The sequence below is a fragment of the Pan troglodytes genome, chromosome 2 (genome assembly GCF_028858775.2).
Source record: "Pan troglodytes isolate AG18354 chromosome 2, NHGRI_mPanTro3-v2.0_pri, whole genome shotgun sequence".
In the NCBI taxonomy this organism is placed as follows: Eukaryota; Metazoa; Chordata; class Mammalia; order Primates; family Hominidae; genus Pan; species Pan troglodytes.
In genome coordinates, this window is record NC_086015.1 from 66,806,309 (window position 1) to 66,828,626 (window position 22,318).

Below are 22,318 nucleotides of genomic sequence, written 5' to 3' on the forward strand. Positions count from 1 at the left end.
AGCTCCCACTGTTGCTTTTCATACTTTCTAGATGTTAGTGATCTTTAAAAAAAAATATATTGAATCACGTTGCTCCTCCTGCCTGAAACTTCCAATGGCTTTCCATTGCACTTAGAATAGCATTCAAACTGTTTCCTCTGGCTCAAAAATACCCACAAGAGCAAACCCCTGGGCACCTCTGTGATGTTACTACCTTTGCCCTCTTTCACTGGGTGCCAGTGCCACAGGCCTTCTTTCTCTTCCTCAAGCAAGCCAATCTCAGGGTTTGTCCTTTCTCAGAGCTTTTCCACAGCAATCATCCTTACATTTGCCAGGAATACTCATTCCTCTTATCTCATGTGACTGTTTCCTTTTGTTGTTCAGGTTTCAGCCTAATTGCCATCTCCCCAGACTGCCCAATCTAAAGTAGCTCCCAGGAAGTCTCTGTTGCATCACCCAGCTTTAACATTATACAAAGCACTTATCACTATCTGGTGGTTTTCTTATTAATTACTTGAACAGTCTTCTGTCTTATTCCACTAGAACGTCAGGTCCACAAGAGGAGGGATGAGGTTTGTCTTGCCTATTGCTGTATTTTCATCCTCTGGCACAGTGCCTGTCATACAGTAGATGATGCATAATATCCATGAAATGAATATGTGTATGGTAATACCATACACATCAGAATATAAAGACACTGTAGGTGTTTATTTAATAGACTCTCACCCCCATCATTCTGAACACATACAATTACATCTTAACATAAAACATTGCTTTTTAATTTTGCTGCAATTGCCACAATATAGCCATATCACTCACAAATAATCTTTGAATACCAGGATTATTTTCAAGTGGTCCACACTGGCCTGCATATTTTCTGAATCTAATTAGAACCACAGACCAGGATGCAATTCTAACTCTGCTGCTAAGGACCTGTGTGATGCTGGTCAAGCCACTACCATTATGGGCCCCTAATCTGGGAAATGACCTTCCCTAAGATCCCTTTCAGCTCTAAACAAGCAATGGAGAGTAGTCCTCAAAAGCATGGTTTTGGTACCAGATGGACTTGAACTGAAAACTATTTTCTATGTAGGAGAACATGGGCCTCAGTTTTTCCTCTAAAAGGTAAAGACGATAATGTTATCTATGGCCAAATAAATGAGCAATTTTATTCACATAATCACCCAATATAACTACCAGTTTATAATGAGCACTCAAAGCATATTAGTAGTAGTGGTCATATATTATTATTATTAATATAATCATCATTATCATTCATGAGTATCAATTTCTAAGAAGCAGCTTTTCAAGTACGTGCCCACCAAATATTAAAATCATTGGGGAAATTCTCATGAAAGTATCTGATTAACTTCTTTATTACTCGGATTTGTTTTTACAAATGGTCTGTTGTCTGTTCTTTTCCAGAGCATGAATTTCTGATAATCATTGAGAGAACAAAATGACTTCCATTATCCAGTTAACATACAGTTCTGTAGCAGAATTAATCCATGTCTTTGCATGCTAAGTCATAGAAAACTGAATAGCTGTATCCTAAAACCATAGCTTCACTCTTGAGTGTCTTTGTTCCCTGTGAGCCTCCTCTGCTGAATATCCCACTGTCATTTCTTTGCTTTTCCACTCCCGGTCCACAAGTAGAAATGCTGCCCATTAGGGCGATTGTGATGGCGCAGGGCTCTTACGTGTGTTTGGTGCCTAGCACAGAGCTGTGCACAAAGCACAAAGGAGGCTATCAGTTAAGCTGAGCTTTCTTTTCCCCTTCCAATTCAAATGAACCTGATACAAAATCCAAAGGAACTGGTACTGGTGGTGGGGAAACAAACCCAGAATAGAGGAATAGTAGTTTATGTAACCAGACTCTGTTTATAAACCAGCCCTTCTTAAACTGGGACCCGTGGTTCTTAGCTTTCATCAAGCTTTCTTAGAGGTTGATGCCCCAGCAAAAGCTGAATCAGTGATGTAAATTGCAAAAGGAGTTGGAGGGAAAGCACATTTGAATAAATCAAGTCAAATGCTCCACAAGATTGTTAATATTTAACTAAGAGAGTAGCCTAACATTTTTACCTAATTGCTCTCTCCTCTTTTTTCCACATATTCCACCCACTCCTCCTACCAGCCAATCTTATAAAAAAAAAAATCTGTAAGCCAACATTCTCCTGCACTCCTTCAGAGCTGCTCATTGCATAATCACCTCTAGAGTTATCTGCTTGTCATTTCCATCTCTCAGAAGTACACACCATCCACACCAGAAGCCTCAAGAAAATGCATGCATTTGGCACTATGGATTTATATTTGTTGTTTAGAAATAATTGCAAACCTACCATTTGTAGATTAAGGAATATGGCATATGACTGTTAAAAGCCGTGCATTATAAAGTCTTATCTCAATCCTATCCCATCATTCAAAGCCCAGCTTAAGGCTTCCTAAGACCTTCTCCAGCAGTTACTTCTCTTCCTTCTCTGACAGGTGTGCCACCTAATGTTTTGCTCAGGCAGCTGAACAATGGCATCAATGCTGTAATTGGTAATTCACAATTCTTTCATACAGGGCAAGGGCTGGTGCTTATTAAATCCTCATCAGCTGATTTTTGTTAGAAAGTATCTTCTCAAAATGAGGACATCCATTGTCTCTAAATGTTGTAATTTAAGCAAATTAATTTATAAACTTAAAACAACAAAAAGGACATTATGTGGGAGTATGAATTAAACTTCACAGATACTAGTATTTATTTGGCTTTAATATGGTAAGACTGCTTTTATCTACCTCAGTGTTTTTTAATGGCTTAAATGTCTTTTATCTACCTATATTTCCTCCTAAGACTAAATAATATGTTTATCTTATGTAATGGTATATATAAAATCAAATTACATTAAAAAGATTTTCATTATGAGGTAAAGTATTTACACAGTAATGCCAAGTAAAAGAGGCAAAATATATAATTATATACAGTATGGCTTCCACTATTAAAAATATTCAAAAACAACTGGGAGGAGATACACAAAAATATTAACATATGATATTTATTTTTGGTGGTGGAAAGACAGGTGATTGTTAAGTTACTTTTATATACTTTCCTGCATGTGTACATTTTATACAATGTGCATAATTTTACTATATAATCAAGAAAATGCCACTTTTTAAAAAGTCCTTTTGCCTTAATACATAAGGTGGCCTTCAAGTGAGGTGACACTGGTCAAGCTGTCTAGCTAATATGTCCAAGTTTCATCAGTTAGTGAGTACTAGAGCTGACATCTGAAAACAGAAACTGTCATTCCTTAGAAATGATCCCTTCCTGCTAGAAAATGAGTTAATAAAAAAGCCATCTTTTCTATTTAGAATCAGGGTAAAGGTACAATCACACATCAAGAGTCATTCAGCTGCAGATGTGCATGCAATTTCATTTTAAAGGCAGCAAAGAAAACAACTGGCATGTGCTGCTTCAGGCAACATGTGCTGTCTAGATAGTTCTACAGGCATTATGCAAGTCACTCATAGGAGCAATTAAATGGTTCAAAATGCATCCTCTCTATCTTCTGAAAGAAAGCTCTTTTAGGAAATTGACGTTGGACCCCTTTCTGAATTACAAGTGAGTGGATTATGCATCTCTCCATAAGAGAGAGCATCAGACCAAGGGCATGCCTCTCCAGGCAAATGATTTATTTATATATGTGTAAGACCCTTTTAGTTAGTGACCCTCCTGATTCTCTGACTTTCTGGTGGAAATTAAATGAGCTGTTTTCTGAGGCTGTGGATGGCGGTTGATGGATAAAGCACAGGAGTAGAAGGGCACTGGACAAAAACGTTTAAACACAAACAAATGGAAAAATATTCCATACTCACGGATTAGAAGAATATCATTAAAATGGTCATATTGCCCACAACAATCTACAGACTCAATGCTATTTCTATCAAATTACCAATGTCATTTTTTACAGAATTAAAAAAAAAACTATTTTAAAATCTATTTGGAATCAAAAAAGGGCCCAAATAGCCAAAGCAATACTAAGCAGAAAGAGTAAAGTTGGATGAATCACATTACCTGACCTCACACTATACTACAAGCCCACAGTAACCTAAACAGCATGGTACTGGTACAAAAACAGACACATAATCCAGTAGAACAGAATAGAGGACCCAGAAATAAAGCCACACACCTACAAGCATCTGATCTTCAACAAAGTTGACAAAAATAAGCAATGGGGAAAGGACTCCTTATACAATAAGTGGTGCTGGGATAGATGGCTAACCATATGCAGAAGAACCAAACTGGACCCCTACATTTTACATATATAAAAATAAACTCGAGATGTATTAAAGACTTAACTGTAAGTCCTAAAATTATTAAAATCATAGAAGAAAACCTAGGAAATACCATTCTGAACATCAGCCTTGGGAAATAATTTATGACTAAGTCCTCAAAAGCACTTACTACAAGAAAAAAAAATTGGTAATGGGACCTAATTAAACTAAAGAGCTTCTGCATATCAAAGAAAACTATCAACAAACAACCTAGAGAATAAGATAAGGTATTTGTGAACTACTCATTTGACAAAGGTCTAACGTCCAGAATCTATAAGGAAATTAAGCAACTGAGCAAGCAAAAAACAAATAACCCCATTGAAAAGTGGGCAAAGGACATGAACAGACACTTCTCAAAAGAAAACATACAAGTGGCCAACAAACAGCAGAGGCTGTGCTTTATTTACTACCAAATCTCACATGTTTGCCTTGTTGCCAACACAGAGTAGAAGCTCAATAAATTTTTATTGAACGAACAAATGAATGAATGAAATATGTGGAACTTTTCAACGACAGACAGTGGCCATATATCTCTCTTATCTCTGCACACAGCACTTACTAAATTTATATTAATGATACCATAGAAACTTCGAAATAATAAGGTAAAAGATAGTTGCAACTGCACTAAATCTACATAGGCCCTGAAATCTATTGGTAGATGCTGAAAGTAAGCACTTGTAATATATCACCTGAGAAACTCATTTCCCCAATCCTGTCAAACTCATTGTTTTCTGGGCCAAACCACCAGTCTTTGAAAGGTGATGTGAAGATCTAAAAACACAGTAAAAATGTAACAGAAGCCACACATGTAACTTTACATTTTTATAGCTCCCTTAATAAAATAAAAAGAAATAGGTGAAATTTTCATAATATGTTTAACTCAATATAGCCACAACATTATCATTTAAAAACATAATCAGTACACATGCTCGCTCACTTGGGCAGCACATATACTAAAATTGGAATGATTACAAAGAAGATTAACATAGCCCCTAGGCAAGGATGACATAAATTCGTGAAGCGGTTCATATAAAAATTTCTTTTACCTATTCATGCGATATTTTACTTTTTTAACATATAATCCCTTCTAAATCTGTGTGTTTCACATGTACGGTGCATCTTGGTATGGGTTTATAAATTTCCACACCTCTAATTCAATCTTGGGAAGAAGTTACTCTATGAGAGAACCTGGATTATAGTGGTTCTCAAACTTACAATTCCTTCAAAACTGTCAAGCCATATTCTGAAAATATAACACAAATTTGTTGCTGCAAGACCATGTTTCAAATGAAGCTGGGGTATACTTTATGCTCCGCCATCCTTACGAATTACCTCCATGAAACTTAATTGTTAAGCACAGGGAGTACCCACTCTTTTCCTCTTTCAGCTGTTTTTATTACGTTAAAGATCAAAGCAATTAGTCAATGAAATGAATCACTAAACAAACTATAACATTTTAAAAGTTAACTCCATTTTGACACAAACTTCACAAGACAGGTTTTGCGGGACTTCCGTCTTCTTTTTGGTCCCTCTCTTAACAGAGCTAGTCAATTCTTTTGAAATTGTTCTGTCCTTTTCACATGTATATAGTTGTGTAAAACAAATTAAATTTCAACTTCTTAGTATTCTGAGAGACTGCTGTTCTTAAAATAAATGAAGATAAAATATGTAGGTAAATATTCACTAACAAGGTAAGTTCAAGATTAATCATGGCAATACAGATTATAATAGCCCTGTACTGGAAACAACCAAAATGCCCATCAGCAGTAGAATGGGTGAAATATTGTGTGATAGTCAATGGAATTCTACACATAATGAACATCAACTACTGCTACATAAAAAAAAAAACTCACAAATTAGTGAGTGAAGAGGCCAGTCCCCTAGACATCACACAATGATTTCATTTATATAAAGTTCAAAACTAGGAAAAATTAATCTATGGTCTGAGAAATCAGAATAATGGTGACCAGGGGTGGGGGAGAAGTGACTGGCAGGGGGCAGGATGGGTCTCCTGGGGGACAGATAACATTCTGTTCCTTGATCTGGGTGCAGATTACATGGGTGTGTGCATGTAGGATTTATAGAATTCTCTGACATTCATTATGCTTCAATACCACTTCCATAAAAATAATCAGACACATGAGAAAGGCAGAAGCTTGCTATCATACACTCCTGCCCCATGTGTTTCTGTTAAAAATTGGTCATATTGTGCTGCTTCCTGCTTCTACCTTTTTGAGTTTCTAACTAAATCAAGGCAAAACAACTGATAGGGCTTTTAAGTAAAAGGCATGTTTTTCTCTGTGTGTGTGTCTTTCCTTCTCTCTCACTCTCCCTTCTCTTTCCCATGCCTTCCTGCACTCCCTAGGTCCAGGTCTTTCTCTTCTTCAAGCAAATTTACTTAAAAGAAGGAAAGATGAGTAATAACTATACTTTTCTGATTGGATTAGAACAGCTTTGGGATATATCTGAAATCTTCAAATTGTTCTTTTTATGATGATATGAAGAACTTGAATGGTTAAAATATTTATTGTTGATTTCTCATTTCATTCTCCAATTTGTGCTGTAAGAGAGATCAAATTCCTGTAGAGTATGGCTGTGGGGGATGCATATATTTTAGTAAAGCTTTAAATTAACAGTTTCATGATACTCTGACCTGATCTTTCTATGAATACTTAGCATATTTATAAGAAATATTGTTATGGCCAAAAGGAAGACAAAATGTGGTATGCACACCAAAGCCTATATGTAATGGGAAAAAATCCTTTCCCATTTTAACTGTTTCTGAACTGGTGTCTCTTTAGGAAAAGGTTTAGCTAACTGAAGGCTTTGGAGGCAGTCCCCAAGGAATTGACTACTTGTGGGCTTAGAGGTTGTCTCTCACTCACCACCCCCACTGATCCTCAAATAAATTTGTTTACAAAGGTGGGTATGTTATTATTCTCCCCCACCCAGGAAAGTAACTTGTGTTAAAACAACTTCATTTGCAAACATCATAGAGAAATTATAGGAGATGACTTAACAACAACAAAAAAATCAATGTGCAGCTTAGGACAGCCATTTAGAGAAAACACATTACTCCATGGTGAGAAAAAGGAAGAAAATTTCCCCTTGATGATAACTTTAAATATCTATGTATATATTTAAACCAGCCATGGCTAAATGAAGCCTTCCCAGCACTACTAGATAAACATGACCTCACTACCTTTGCAGGAACCTACCTTAGTGCAGAACTGTAAGAAGTTGTGTATTCAGAAAGCCTCACATTTTTCAAAGGAGAGCTTTAAAAATGCAATTTCTCTTAGAGAAAAGCAAACAGAGCTGACAAGTAGTCATCACTCTGTTCACATTTCAGTATCTTGTGCTAATCCCCCTAGTTTTCAAATCTCTTTAGTCCACAGTGACAAAGATCTACTAGTGATCCAGAAGCTACGCTGAAGCCCAGGTTTTCCTCCTCCTCCTTATCAAAATGTTCTAACCAGAGTTGTGAATGAAGCGAAGGATCTAGTTAAAATTTTTTTTGGCCTTTCTCCACCTCAACCTAGGAGGAATCAGATAAAATAGTCCAAGGCCAGGAAGTAAAAGCAAAGGCATATGAAGTCCCTAGAGCAGAGGTTACCTGGAGTCTCTAAGGATTTGAACACCTTACATCACTAGGATTTAAAATATCTCCTCTCTATTACATGGAGAATCAAAGGTTGACTGAAGAGCCTTTGTAAACATCACGATAACAGAATATTTGATAGACACTGCACCATTTGTTTGAGTTTACTCTCTGGCTAACTTCAGAACCTCATATCTTGAAAGGTCAGATACACAGTATTGAGAAAGGTATATTTTTGGTGAATGATGGTGAGCATCGCAAATCAATTTCAGCACACTTTCCTGAGGAACAGGGAAGGGTCTCTGCATGATTTTTCAGGTTGTCACACCATTCAACACTGTCATATGAGATACAATCTACATGCCATCTTTGTATTGCCTTAATTAAGCCAGCAGGGCTCCCTGGAAAAGGAAAAAATCTACTGCACAGTTTGGATGTTTAAGTTTGTAGAAACTTTTTGATTCTTTAATTCTCTGAATTTTTAGTCCTTTAATCCCTTAGAACCATGAGCTATGAGTCAAAACAACTTCCAAATCTGGAGTTTCCTTTAAAGAGAAAATGTCCATGGTTTATTAAGTAATTGGATAAAATTATTTGTTTAATCTCTTCTGTCTTTAAGCAGGTAGCTTATTCGGTGTACTGTGTAAATCAGTATGAAAATTCAAGAAATTACCTAGTAGAAAGAAGCCAACATTTTGGGTCAGGGAGGTTGTCTGCTAGATAAATTGGTACAATGTGAACATTAACACAAGGTTCAAGTAGTTTCCAAATCAATTTTATTTAGAAAAGAATGCAGATTGCATGTGGGCTTCCAAGTTCAAATGTCTATATTACCACATTTCCCTTTGAGGGAAGAAAAACAGGATGTGGTTTAGGATGCTGCTACAAATCAACTCAAGGGCCCTTTAATAATTATAGTAATACCTGTGTGGAGCCCACATTTGGTTTAAGTGACTTTGTCCAATTCTAGGAATTTTCTAGCTTTAGGTTGATGTTAAAATTCAGCGCCAAGTCCAGAGCGAGACAGAAACCACCTGCTGAGAATTGTTTTTCTAATGCTTTCCTTAACAATTTATAATAATCACCAAGCAAGTCTTTGGATGGGGAAATTTCAAGTTATGGCTGCCAGATACAGTTGAAGTCTTAGCAAACTGACATCAGACCCATTAATCCATTAGTCCTTAAACTTATTTGTATGTCAGAGTCCTTCAGGGACCCACACTACATCTACTGTATCAAAATCTCAGGGGAGGCTAAGTCAGGGACAGCATTCCTACAACTCAATAGCAAAAAGTCCAATCACCGAATTTGTAAAATAGACAAAGGCTTGACCAGACACCTCAGAAAGGTAGGTGCATGAATGGCTAATAAGCACATGAAAAAGTGCTCCACATCAATAGGTATCAGGAAAATGCAAATAAAACTACCATAAGATACCACTCCACACCTGTTTGAACAGCTAAAATTAAAAAGACAGACCAATGTTGGAAAGGATGTGAAGCAACCGTAACTCTCATGCATTGCTGGGAGATGTGTAAATAGCACAACCACTTTACTTTGCATAACGGTTTGGCAGATGAGATAAACATACACCTACAAGATGGCAACTTCTCTGCTAGCTATTTACCTGAGACATGGAAACATATGTGCACAGAAAAACGTATATGAGAATGAGCATAGCAATTTTATTCCTAATAGCTAAAAACTGGAGACAGTCAAAATGTCCATCAAAAGGAGAATAGATACGTAAATTGTGTTATAGCCAAACAATGTAAAAGTACCCAGCAGTTAAAACGGACAATCTACTGATACACACAACATAGTTGAACTTCAATAGTATTATTCTGAGTGGTGAAAAAAAACCCAAACACAAAAGATCATACATTGTATGTTTCCACTTTTATGATAATAGGCAAAACTAATGTTTAGTAAGAGATAAGAATAGTTACTGGCTCCAGGGGATGGTGGTGGAGGTGGGTGGGCAGGGATTGACTGTGGGGGGCATGAGGGAACTTTCTAGAGTGATGAAAATGGTCAATATTTTAAAAGAAGTGTGGGTTATGTGTGTATTTGTCAAAACTCAGTGAACTGTACACTTAAGATCTGTTTGTTTGAATGGATGTAAATTATTCTTCAATAAAGTAAAATTAAATGAAAAAATGTCTCCAAGCATAGTTACATATTTACAATGTGAATCTATGTTTGTAAACCACTACATCAAGGAATATTTAAAAAACACTGCAAAATGATTTTTATTTTTTGCTACAATCCCAAGGTTTTAGTGATGGTGCTCACAACATGTTGGAAGACCAAATTTTGGGGTGAGGTTTAAAGCAATGACAATCTGTGTGTGTATGTGTATGTGTGTGTGTGTGTGTGTGTGTGTGTGTGTATTACAGTAAAGGGTGGATTCAGCAGGTCTATGATGTCCAAATTCTACACATTCCAAAGAAAGGCATGGCCCCCCCTTCATCCGCTTATGAGAGATAACTTCTAAACTCTTGGAATATCCTGCCTGATAACAGTGTCTTTGTATATCTGGGGCATTGGGCCATGGCAGATGGTTTATGCTAATGATGTGATTAACGATGGGGTTCTTGGGTTGGAGACTATGTAACTAAGGTCAGTCATATGGACACTCCATCCCTATGTAACCAATTCCTAATTTTAAAAATCCTGGACATCAAGTCTTGAGTGAGCTTCCCTGGTTGGCAGCATTCTGTACACGTTGTCATACATTGTTCCTGGGAACAATAAGTACTGTCCTATGATCTCACTTCGAGAGGAAAACTGGAAGCTTGTGCCTGGTCTCCCATGAACTCTGCCCTGTGCACTTTTTCCTTTGCTGATTTTAATCTGTATCTCTTCTGAAATAAACTGTAACCATGAGTATAACAGCTTTTCTGATATCTTTGAGTCTTTCTAGTGGATCATTGAACTGAGGATAGTTGGGGACCTCACAAATATGCATGTGTGCACGCACACACACACACACACATGCACATACATGATACAAATAAATTGAAATTAAAGAAGCAATAAAAAGATGCAATGCAAATGGGAGCAGTGAGTTTTCATAAAAGCCCAATGATCCTGAACAAGCCATAATTTCAACCCCAGGGGTATAATCCTGTGTTGGGTTAGGGGAATGGTCTAGAATTTGGTACACTGGGCTCAATCTGAAAACGTACAGGTGTATACCATACAAGGTGCCAAGATGATCACAGCAGGATAGCTACTGTGAATTTTCAGTAAGGGAGATAGCACTTTTCTGAAATATTCCACAAATAGAGAAACAGACATTCACAACACCCTCCTTGATCTGGCATTGCCTACCCCTCCAGATTCATGGTACATGACTCTCCCTCTCATTTTCAATATTATATCCAATACTCTGGGGTTTTCTCCCTCAGTCCTATATTTTATCCTTCAGAGCCTACTGTATAAAGTGGAATTATTATTTCTTAGGCTGGTTATGTGTTTTTAACCTCTCTTACTGAAATATGAGCTCAGTAAGGACAAGGAAGAAGTTGCAGGTCCTTATTTTATCTCTAGCACCTAGTTTAGGCCTGGCATTAATAACAATACTATCTGAAGGGTGAAAGCCTGAACAGTTGAGTTCCTTGAATGCAGCTGGCACTTTTCAGCTTCAGGGCATTTGCATATACCATTCCCTCTGTTTGGACCAATCTTCCCTTTCTCCTCTTTACTAGACAATTCCTACTTACTCTTTCTTCCTCTTTTTTTTTCTTTGTTTTTTTGAGTCAGAGTCTTGCTCTGTCACCAGGCTGGAGCGCAGTGGTGCGATCTTGGCTCACTGTGACCTCTGCCTCCCAGGTTCAAGCCATTCTCCTGCCTCAGCCTCCTGAGTAACTGGGACTACAGGCACGTGCCACCATGCCCAGCTAATTTTTGTATTTTTAGTACAGATGGGGTTTCACCATGTTGGCCAGGCTAATCTCAATCTCTTGACCTTGTGTTCTACCCACCTTGGCCTCCCAAAGTGCTGGGATTACAGGCGTAAGCCACTATGCCTGGCCTTCTTCCTCATCTTAAACATCCCTCTTGGAAAACCACCCTCAGATTAGGTAGATTAGACACTCTTTTCATACTAGTCTGTATTTGTTTGCTATTGTTACATAACAAATCACTTCAAATTTAGGGGCTTAGAACACCACTTATTATACTCATAGTTCTGTAGGTCAAAAGTCTGGGCAGGCTCACCTGGGTTCTCTGCTTTAGAGTCTCTGTATTGGTTTTCTAGGCTGCCTTAACAAAATATCACAAACTGGGTGGCTTAAAACAAGAGAAATATATTATTTTGCAATTCTGGAGTCTAGAAATCCAGACTCAAGGTCTTGGCAGGGACAAGCTTCCTCCAAAGGCTCTAGGGAAGAATGTTCTTTGCCTCTTTCAGCTTTTGGTAGCTCCAAGAATTTCTTGGCTTGCAGTAGCACATCTCCAGTCTCTGCCTCCATCTTCTCATGGCTGTCTTCCCTCTATGTCTGTGTCTTTACATGGCATTCTTCCTGTGTTTCTGTGTCTGTGTCAAAATTTACCTCATCTGATAAAGACACCAGTCAGAGTCATGCTGGATTAAGGTCCACCCTAATGATCTCATCTTAACTTGATTAACTCTACAAAGACCCTGTCTCCAAATGATGACACAGTCATATGTATCAGGGGTTAGGGTTTCAACATAAACATTGGGTGACACAGTTCAATTTTTGCTGGACACAATTCAACCCATAACAGTCTCCCAAGGCTGAACTCAAGGTATCATAAGACCTGGACTCTTATGTGGAAGCTGTAGTGAAGAATTCATTCCCAAACTCAGTTTGTTAGCAGAGTTTAGTTCTCTGTGGTTCTAGGAATGAGGTCTCTGCCTCCTTGCTGGCTGTCAGCTGGCGGCTGCTCTAAGCTTCTAAAGGCCATCAACATGCTTCATCACATGACCATCCACCCTCAAGCCAGTGTTGGTGCATCAGAGTCTCTCTGACTTTCTCTCAGCTAAAGGCTGGAGAAAATGCTCTTCTTTGAAAGGGATCCTATAATTAGATTAGGAGCACTGAGATAATTTCCCTTTTGCCATAGAACTTGGCGTTATCAAGGGAATGCTATCATATTAACAGGTTCTACTCATACACAAAGCAGAGGGGATTATTTAAGGGCAAGTGTCACTGCGGGCATTCTTATGATTCTGCCTACCACATTACCCTTGATCTTTTTCACCTTCCCTCAAATGCCTAATTACTTATTAAACATTTTCTTTCCATGTTAGATTATACACTCCATGAGGGTAGAGAATAAATGCATGTTATTCACAGCTGGTGTCTTGAGCACCAGGCATGAGGCAGAGTAGGCACCTGAATAAATGAATCAATGGATGGATGGATGAATAGATGGGAAAATGGATGGATTTCTCCTAAATATTCTAAAAGACCTATTAGCTTGCTCATTTGATATAGAAACATTAAGAGACAAGGTCAGCCAGGCATAGTGGCTCACGCCTGTAATCCCAACACTTTGGGAGGCCGAGACGGGTGGATCACTTGAGGTCAGGAGTTCGAGACCAGCCTGGCCTACACGGTGAAACCCCATCTCTACTGAAAATACAAAAATTAGCTGGGCGTGGAGGCGCATGCCTGTAATCCCTGCTACTGAAGAGGCTGAAGTAGGAGAACGGCTTGAACCTGGGAGGTGGAGGTTGCAGTGAGCCAAGATCGCACCACTGCATTCCAGCCTGTGCGACAGAGTGAGACTCCATCTCAAAAAAATAAAAATAAAAATAAAAATTAAATTAAAAAAATAAAAGAGACAGGTCTTGGCTGATCGGACATTTCAGGCAGGGAAATGATGGAAAGAAATTGAGTTTGCAGATAAGGAACCCAGATGTCAAGGTTGAGATAATGAACCCAGAACCTTGACTGACAATAGTCAGAAAATTGCAAATGCTTAAGTTCTGCCACCACATGAGAAATGACCTGCCATTTATTCTGCCACTTTGTCTTGGTTTCTCCAAGAATATCTATTATCTTTTCAAAAATTAATAGATGCAGACAATTGTGTGACAGCTAATGAGAAAACAGAATGTGTGTGTTGTGGCAGCACTAACTCAGGTGGTAAGACTTAAACCAACAGGAATACTTGTGCTGCTAAGATTAAAAACCTATACTAGGCCCTCAGCTAAATTGCTAAATGGATAAACAGCCTCCTTATAAGTACAAAATCCCAAACCTGCTGGAAAAATATATTTTTAGACACATAGTGCTGCAATTTCTGATGAAACAATCAGACTTGTATATTCCAAAGTTAAGTACACTTCCAAAGTTTTTCCTCATTGAGGGCAATACAAATGGTTACTTTAATTATATTTTCCCTTTGGGTGATTCAATGCAGTATGATTTTTAAATGAGTTTTTAAAATATTCTTTTTAAAAAAATATAAGAAAAGTGGTTGGGGCCAGAGAGCCTGTAGCTAACAGCAGACTTCAAAGAGGGGGAAAGATCAATGCGTATCTCCAGGATTAAAATACACAGCTGTAGTTTGCAAATTCAAATACATTTTAAGGCCACCTCCTTTTTCTACCTCCCAAAGGCCTAATCCTTTGATTGACAGTTACAGTCCTATCAGAAAAGCAGACTACATTTATTCTGGTGCACTGAATGAGGTAAGCCTTAATCTCTTTAATCGTCTCATCCATGATGTCTTTGAATAAAGGAAAGCAATTACTATTTCAATTCCTGCTGGTTGCCTTTCCTGGGAATAAACTGACTGGGGATCAGAAGTCCTGTCAGTTGCATCTTGCTGGAACTTAGGGGGCTGTAGGTTTACAAGTTGCATGACAGCCTAAGTTAACACGGCCCATGTTTTTCTGCCACGGCTCCTGCTCTGATCCTCCCTCTGACTTCTCCTCTTTGCAGGCATTACATAATGTGCAAGGGGAAAAACAGCCTGAAATAATCTCACATCAAGAGGATTTGGACAAAAAAACAAATTCAAATTGATAATCCAAGGCTGAGATTGCCACTGTCATTCAACTACTCTTCTGAAATACTTCTCAGCTTGTGTTTTGGTACCTGTTGCTATAACTTCAAAAAAAAAAAAAAAAGAAAAAAGAAAGAAAGAAAGAAAAAGAATGTCTTCATAGACACATTTCAAAGCACAGCCCAGATATTTGATAGAAAATTAGAGTTAGTGATGTTTGTTTGATGTAAGAATATTCAACAGTTATCATCAGCTAAAAAATGGAGTCAATTATACTTTGTGGCAGCAACAGATTTAATAGCACCTTGAATCTGGAAGTCATGTTTTAGGCTATGGGAACAAATGTAAGCTTTATCATCAGTTGTGAGAGTATTCCCTCCAATGTTAGAAGTCAGAGAATGTAAGGAGACTGCAGGGGAGCGAACTAATAAAAAGAAATCAAGGGTTGCATGCAGTGTCAAGAAATTTAGGGCACCAGAAATTATTAAAATAATCCTTCAGGTTTATACCTGGTTATCCACCCTTACAAAAACAAAACAAAACAAACAAACAAACAAAAATCCACAGTGGTAAAGAAAATATTTTGAGTAATTTTCTTTATATTGCTCACAGCACAAGTGAAGCATATCACCACTTCTTTAAAAAAAGGTAATTCTATAAAGTCTGCAGTTTATTCTTCCATTACGAACTGCTGTAATTTGGTGTATTTAAAAAGAATAGCCCAGGGACTGAAATATTTTAATTTGCCTCTCTAATGAGAGGTTCTTTGCAGTTCTTCTAAGAACGCTTGTTTTCCCAAGCTTCCTTCTCCCACATTCTCTCCCACATACACATGCTACAAAACTGTGTATTACAGTTCTGCTTGGTTAAAATATTACTTGTCAGAGATGAAGTCAGCTTTACGTACCAACACACACATACACAGGCACATATATCCAGGACAAAGCCCCTAACCCTAAATTTGCTTTATTTTTTAAAAGGAAATCACTCTCATACTGGGAAATAAGAAAATTGGCTATGGACACTTGTCATATATGCTTGATAATTTCACAGCCTTTTGTTCTACATTGCTTGTTTAGACATGGCTTTCTGTCAACCAGGAAGTTCCGTCAGTTTCTAGAAAGTCAGAGAACTCAGTTTATTTTATGGGTGGGAGGGGCACCTTTTCCTTGTTAGCTTGGAGGGGAACTAGCTTCCCTTGGGTGAATACCCAAAGTCAGATATGTTATTAGGCACTTAATGTCCTTATTTTAGGGGTTCCCAAAATGTAATCATAAACGGGATCCCAAAGGCTCTCAAAGTGTGGTATGCAAACCAGCAGCTACAATGCAGCACCTGGGAGCTTGTCAGAAACGCAAATGATCAGGCCTTACATCAGACCTACTAACTCTGAAACTCCGGGCGTGGAGGTACAGCAAGCCCCCCAGGTAATTCCAATGCATGCTCAAGTTTGAAAACCACCGTCTTCTATCAGGTAAACCTCAGAATACCTTATGGAGTAGGCACTGTTATCTCCATCTCCAATCCCTTGTTGGTGAGGAAAGTGAGGCTCAAAAGGTAAGGCCATTTGTCACATAGATGGTAAATAATGGGGCTCAGATTTAAACTCCAATTGTTCCGGCTTCTAGCCTTAAGCCCTTTTCCATGCAACCTTTCATATCATCACTGCTGGCCATAGAAAATAACTTTAAACTTTGAAAACAGCTCTTCACAGCCTTGTCCAAAAGCAAAGCAGCTTCCTATGCATGGAGGTACAATAGTCCTTCCTATGACTACACCTCCAAGTCAAGCTTTCTCTCCTACCCTCAGCCATCATTCATTCTGACAGAGACACAGAATCATACACTTGAGCTGGGAGATTTACGCAGCACTTAAGGCATCAGGGGAGAAGCGAGGGTGACAATAAGATCTTCAAATTCCTTGACCTCAAAGAATGTAGACTTTGCCAGTCTTTCTATGCACAGGCCATGGACTTATAAATAACTGAAAAATGGGCTGCTGTGCCTGATCCTAAATCCTAATGTGACCTTGGGACATAGCTTTTGCCTTATCCCAAGAATTCTGAGGCAGGTGGTAGAAGATGCAGTGGAGGCAGAAGACAGTCAGTTTCTTGTGGAACTATTGAGAATTTCTGAGACATAAGGACTTCTGCTTTGGTCATCTATTCAGTTGATCAGACTTATCAAAAAGAGAAAGGAGATCCTCCTAGAAGTTAGGAGAGGGGTTTGTTTCAGTAGGAGATCAGGAGATTATGTTTTCCTGAAAATTGGTGTCATGGTACACATAAAACTGGCACACTCTGAATCAGGTTGATGGACTGTATCAATGTCCATTTCCTGGTTGTGATATTGTATGATAGCTACGCAACATGTTATTGTTGGGGAAAAATGGGGAAAGGGGATATAGGATCTCTGTCTTATGTCTTACAACTGTATGTAAATGTACATTTATTTCAAAATAAAAGGTTTTTTAGAAGTTGGTGTCATAGTAAGAAGGGCAGAAAGTGGTCTGGGAAAAGTAACTTGTAACCATGCTATTTCATATCTTTAAATATCATCCTTGATGGGTCTTCAATTCTCCATAGCTCCTGAGCAACTGAAAGGAAACTCATGACACAGGGGGCTTTCACATCATTCTTAACCTTTCACGGAAGTCACTGGAACATAACGCTCTTACAGTTGAAGTGACACTCTGAGGGAGGGTCTCCTTGCTCTGGTAATTAGTGGGCAGGTCTAGCACCCATCCTTAGGTTTGGTTGCTAGGTAACATGGTCACTCTGCTATTTAGGTGCAGCATCTCTAACCTATTCCTTCCTTGAAAGGGGTGGACAGGTTGTGGGGAAAAGATCTTTGTTGGAAGAAAATCTGCTGGTTGCTGCCTTTTTAGCTTTTTTTCCCCTTCTGAGCTGCCAGACGGAATATTTAAAAATACACCTAAGCTGCTGCTGGGAGCCAAGAATTTCACATCAACTGTTAACTGCCTGTTAATGGTTTTGATGGAAGGCTTGATATGAAACACCACATCCCAGTAGATAATTTGATTGCAGACAAGATCAGACAATGTACTGCAGAGGGTGTGGGGGTGCTATTTCTTGATTCCCCCCACCCAGGTGTGTAAAGAAATCTATCCCATAGCTGGAAATACAATATAATCCCTAACTAGATCTTTCCAAGAAGTCTGAAAATGGGATGTTTCCATTGGTAGTGAAGTGTGAAAAACAAGTCAGGATGGCCACTTTTCAAGCAAAAGTTGTAAAGATGGTTGGATACTTGGGGATACCTAATACCTTATGGGGGATGAACAAGATGAAAGTGTATTTTCATTGAGAACACTCACTATGCCAAAGACTATCATTTAACCCTTATAACCCCCATGAGGCACATACTTTAATACCCATTTCATAGATAACTGAGGATTTGAAAAGTTAATTAATTTGCCCAGGGTCCCAAAGCCAGTAAGGAAGGGGTGAAGTCAGGTTTCAAATGAGATGCCTTTGGTCTCTAAATTCTTACTCCTAGCAGTTATGCTGTGTATGTTCTGCAGATTTTCCAAGCCTAGATTTCTAAGACTCTACGAATAATCAGGAAACTGATCTTTCAAATAGCTTTGATATACAATCACATACACCGAGGGGTTTCCAGAGTTGGGAGAACCAGAAGCCCTTAATGAATCAAAACAACCATCTTGTTACAGATGGTCCAGATTAAGCCATATTTTTTTTAAAAGAGGGAGATTACAGATCTGTATAGTTCACAATTTGTTGTAAAGAGCTTTGTCTCTCTTTGCCACTTAGTGTAATCATTGTAATACCTCCCATGCATACAGTGTTTTAGGGCTTACAAAGCACTTCCACATATATCATTTGATCTTCATCATGATCCTATAAACTCAGTAGAACATTTTACAAATAAGGAAAATGTGGTTCACAGAAGGTAAATAAATTGCCTACAGCACTGTGTCTCAAAAAGAGAACTTCTGTATTTTGGCCAGGACCCTGCTTCATTGTGTGGGGCTGTCCTATGCCTTGTGGGGTCGGTAGCAATGGTGGGTTCCCAAACATTAAATGCCAACAGCTCTGCCCAGTCATGGTCATTCAACATTTTTAATAATTGTGCCCTCTGGGAGTTAAACCCTCCATTCCCCATGGAGATCTACTGACACATGGTGCAGGTAAGAGGGTTTGGGTGTCACGCTTCTTCTAAGTCGTGGAGCCAGGGCTCCAGATGGCAATTCCAGCACTCTTCCCACCATGGCACTATTTTAAGCTATCAAATGTGCAGTAGCCTAACCAGGGTTGGGGTGGTCTTCACAAAACTGTTCCCATTGCTTCAATCATCAGAGAAATTCTTTTAAAGTAATTGGGCAAAGACGTGGAACTACTGACAAGGAACTGGGCAAATGGCCAATTAGTAACTGAGATAATAGCTTTTGCCATAACGGCTTGAAAAAGAAAAAAACATGTTACCAGAATCTGCACCAAAGGGCAAACAAACACAGAAGAGCCTTGTATAACACAAGGGTTATGCCTAGGTTTATCTTGCACATCAGAACATTTTAATATTCTATTTAATTATATATTCACAGTTGAGGGCCAACTTTGATGTTATAAAATGCATACTTATTTAAAAAAAGCATACTTATTTAAATATACTTTTAATAACAGGTAAATATATACCAGCAGATTTAAAAAAATCTTCGACTTATTCTGCTTAGGACTTATTTTAAATTTCAATTTTGCTTATGAAGTTGCAAATTGACTGCTTATGGACCCAATTCTACCAATAAATGGGATGCTTACTTTGGTCTACCTGTGTTTTCTCTTTAATAATTTGATTTTGGTTTTCTTTAGTGGACATAAGCACACTCCATTTCATACCACTTCCAACTGTGTTACAGTCAGTGTACCTTACTCTCACCTTACATGGGTAGTCCCTGTACTGAATTTGATGGCCTGTGGACATGCTTAGTCTAGGGCTAATTATCCAAGAAAAGAAGTTTCAGGATTAATAAAAATGGTGGCATATCAACATCTTAGGGACCTGATGACTAATGGTTTAAAAGCATGCCAGCTTTTCACCTGACACCTTGGTTTCCCAGCATAAAAAATGAGGCTCATGGAGTTGGGCCTTTGTATTGGTGGAATCTGCATTTGCAGATTCAACCAACCGTGGATCAAAAATATTTTTAAAAATAAAACATAACAATCAAAAATACAAAATTTAAAAATAGAGTGTAACAACTATTTATATAGCATTGACACTGTATTAGGTATTATAAGTAATCTAGAAATAATTTAAATTATATGAGAGGCTATGTGTAGGATACATGCAAATACTATGCCATTTTATATAAGAGACTTGAGCATTTATAGATTTTAGTATCTGTGGAGGGTCCTGGAAGCTATATCCTCCATGGATACCAAGAGATGACTATAATTTCATCTATGCCACAGGTTATAGTGAATATTGTATGAATAAAGGTAAAAACATCCTGATAAAGCTCAACGCACAGCATTTGTCTACCTATTCATGGTTCCTACCATTTACTAGACACTCTTCCAGGTGTAGTATCAAAGTGCAGAATTCACCCTACCCACCAATGATCTACCATTTACTAGACCCTCTCTGGGTTCTGAGCCAAAAATAATAAACAGGTCAAGCTTTTGTTGGGCTATTATTGGCTCTCTGGCTTTATATTCAATGTTAATGAATACTCATTTCTGACAGCCATCACTTTGATACAGAGGCAAAAAACAGTTCCTACTGAGAAGAATGCAAAATGGAGACAAGAGAAGTCAGAGGATATGCTGCATTTCCACCTCCTACTTGACTGTAACATTCAGGACCTATCCCTGACCAACAGCCAACTTGTTGTCAATAAACAGGGGCATCTCTTCTGCTGAGATTTCTTCCCTGTCTTCTGTCTACCACCACCATGTGGGTAAGTGGGTGGGTAGGTAGGTGGGTGGCTGAGTGGGTGATTGGTTTCCACCCCCACTGCCCATGCCATCCTGTGCTTAGCTCTATGAAGACTCCTATCACCTCATTTTGAAATTGTTCCATTACAGGAGAACACAAGCATCTTCAGGTAATATATGTCTTAGATGGAGGTCTGGCGCCTAGTGGATCTTCACCTTTGAAATCTGTTGAAAGATCCAACTAGTGCTCATCTTTGAAAATAATTCTCCCCCTCCCCTAGCCCACAGCAAAGCAAGTAATCAAAGTTGCTTTTCCGGGTTTTGACATTTTTACAAATCAGGATCTTCTTCAACATTAAAGAGAAAATTTACCCCCATCTGAGTTAAAAGCTTTCTCCTAGTCCACTTTAATAGCAATCAGCTGCTGACAATCTTTTTCCCTCTTGGATATACTTATCAGCCAAATTGGTACACCAAGTGAGAAAAATGCTGAAAATACTTGTGCTGTGTCTTTGTTCTCCTTGTTTTTCTCTAGAAGAATAAATACAAGAAAAGCAAGTTGAGGGGATAATGGCTACAGGTGCTAGAAGCTAAAGTAATTAGAAACCCCACAATGCCACTCAGTCATAAACAAAGTCTCCCTACAGAAAATTGGAGCTTTATAGCTAGCTGTACAGACCTGACTTAAGAAATCTTTCAATACACGGCCTTTTCAATGATGTTAAAACTGTCACACTGACTGATGGGGTGTGCTGGGCCCAGACATTTCTAAGACCCAATATGTTTTGTGGAGACTTGATTAGATTATTCTTACCTTCTCATCAAATTCTGGGCTACAGACACTGTAGGATATTTCTATTATCCAGTCAGTCTTTTTACAAGTGGATATGTAACATCCTCACATATCCTCATGCAAATTGTGGACTTTGCCAACTGTCAGCCATGGAACAATTCCAATCTGCTGGGGAGGATTTATTCCATCATACTCACAAATGTCAAAATTATTCCATTTCCTAGACATTGAGTTATAGACAAATATGTACATTTCAAAGATTATAACCCAGGAAATTTGCTTGCTAATAAATCACCACCATTTTAAGGGGAGGAGTGCATGGACCTCTTTAAAGTCCTGGGAAGTCTTAAAACAGACTACTCACTTCTAACCATAGATAAGTATTATAATAGCTAACACCTCTTGTGTGCTGTATGCCAGTTGCTGTGCGACACTTTACATATACTTAATCTCATGAAAACTCTTTGAAGTAAACATTATCTTCATTTTCCAGATGAGGAAACTAATAGAGAGAGGTGAAATAACTTTTCCAAAGTCATACAGCTAATAACTGGCAGAGACACTATCATATCTAGGCAGACCAACTTCAGAAACCGTGCTTTTATCCCCTGCATGAGGCTGCTTCTGTAACAACAGTTCCATTGTCACAGTCACTGATTAGGGAATCAGGATGATGGGTTTGTCCTCTGGAATGAGCACTGAAACCTGGACTGCTGGCATGGTT

At 38.5% G+C, this 22,318-nt stretch overlaps 1 protein-coding gene and 2 pseudogenes across 11 annotated transcripts in view; 1 reads left to right on the forward strand and 2 right to left on the reverse strand.

The window, feature by feature from the left end:
* CADPS (calcium dependent secretion activator) overlaps positions 1-22,318 on the reverse strand; it is a 475,079-nt gene that overhangs the window by 414,239 nt on the left and 38,522 nt on the right. The gene's annotated exons all lie outside the window — the stretch shown is intronic.
* Positions 1-22,318, reverse strand: part of LOC104005601 (large ribosomal subunit protein eL14-like) — a 62,266-nt pseudogene that overhangs the window by 31,660 nt on the left and 8,288 nt on the right.
* Positions 5,226-5,338, forward strand: LOC112208782 (U6 spliceosomal RNA; annotated as a pseudogene).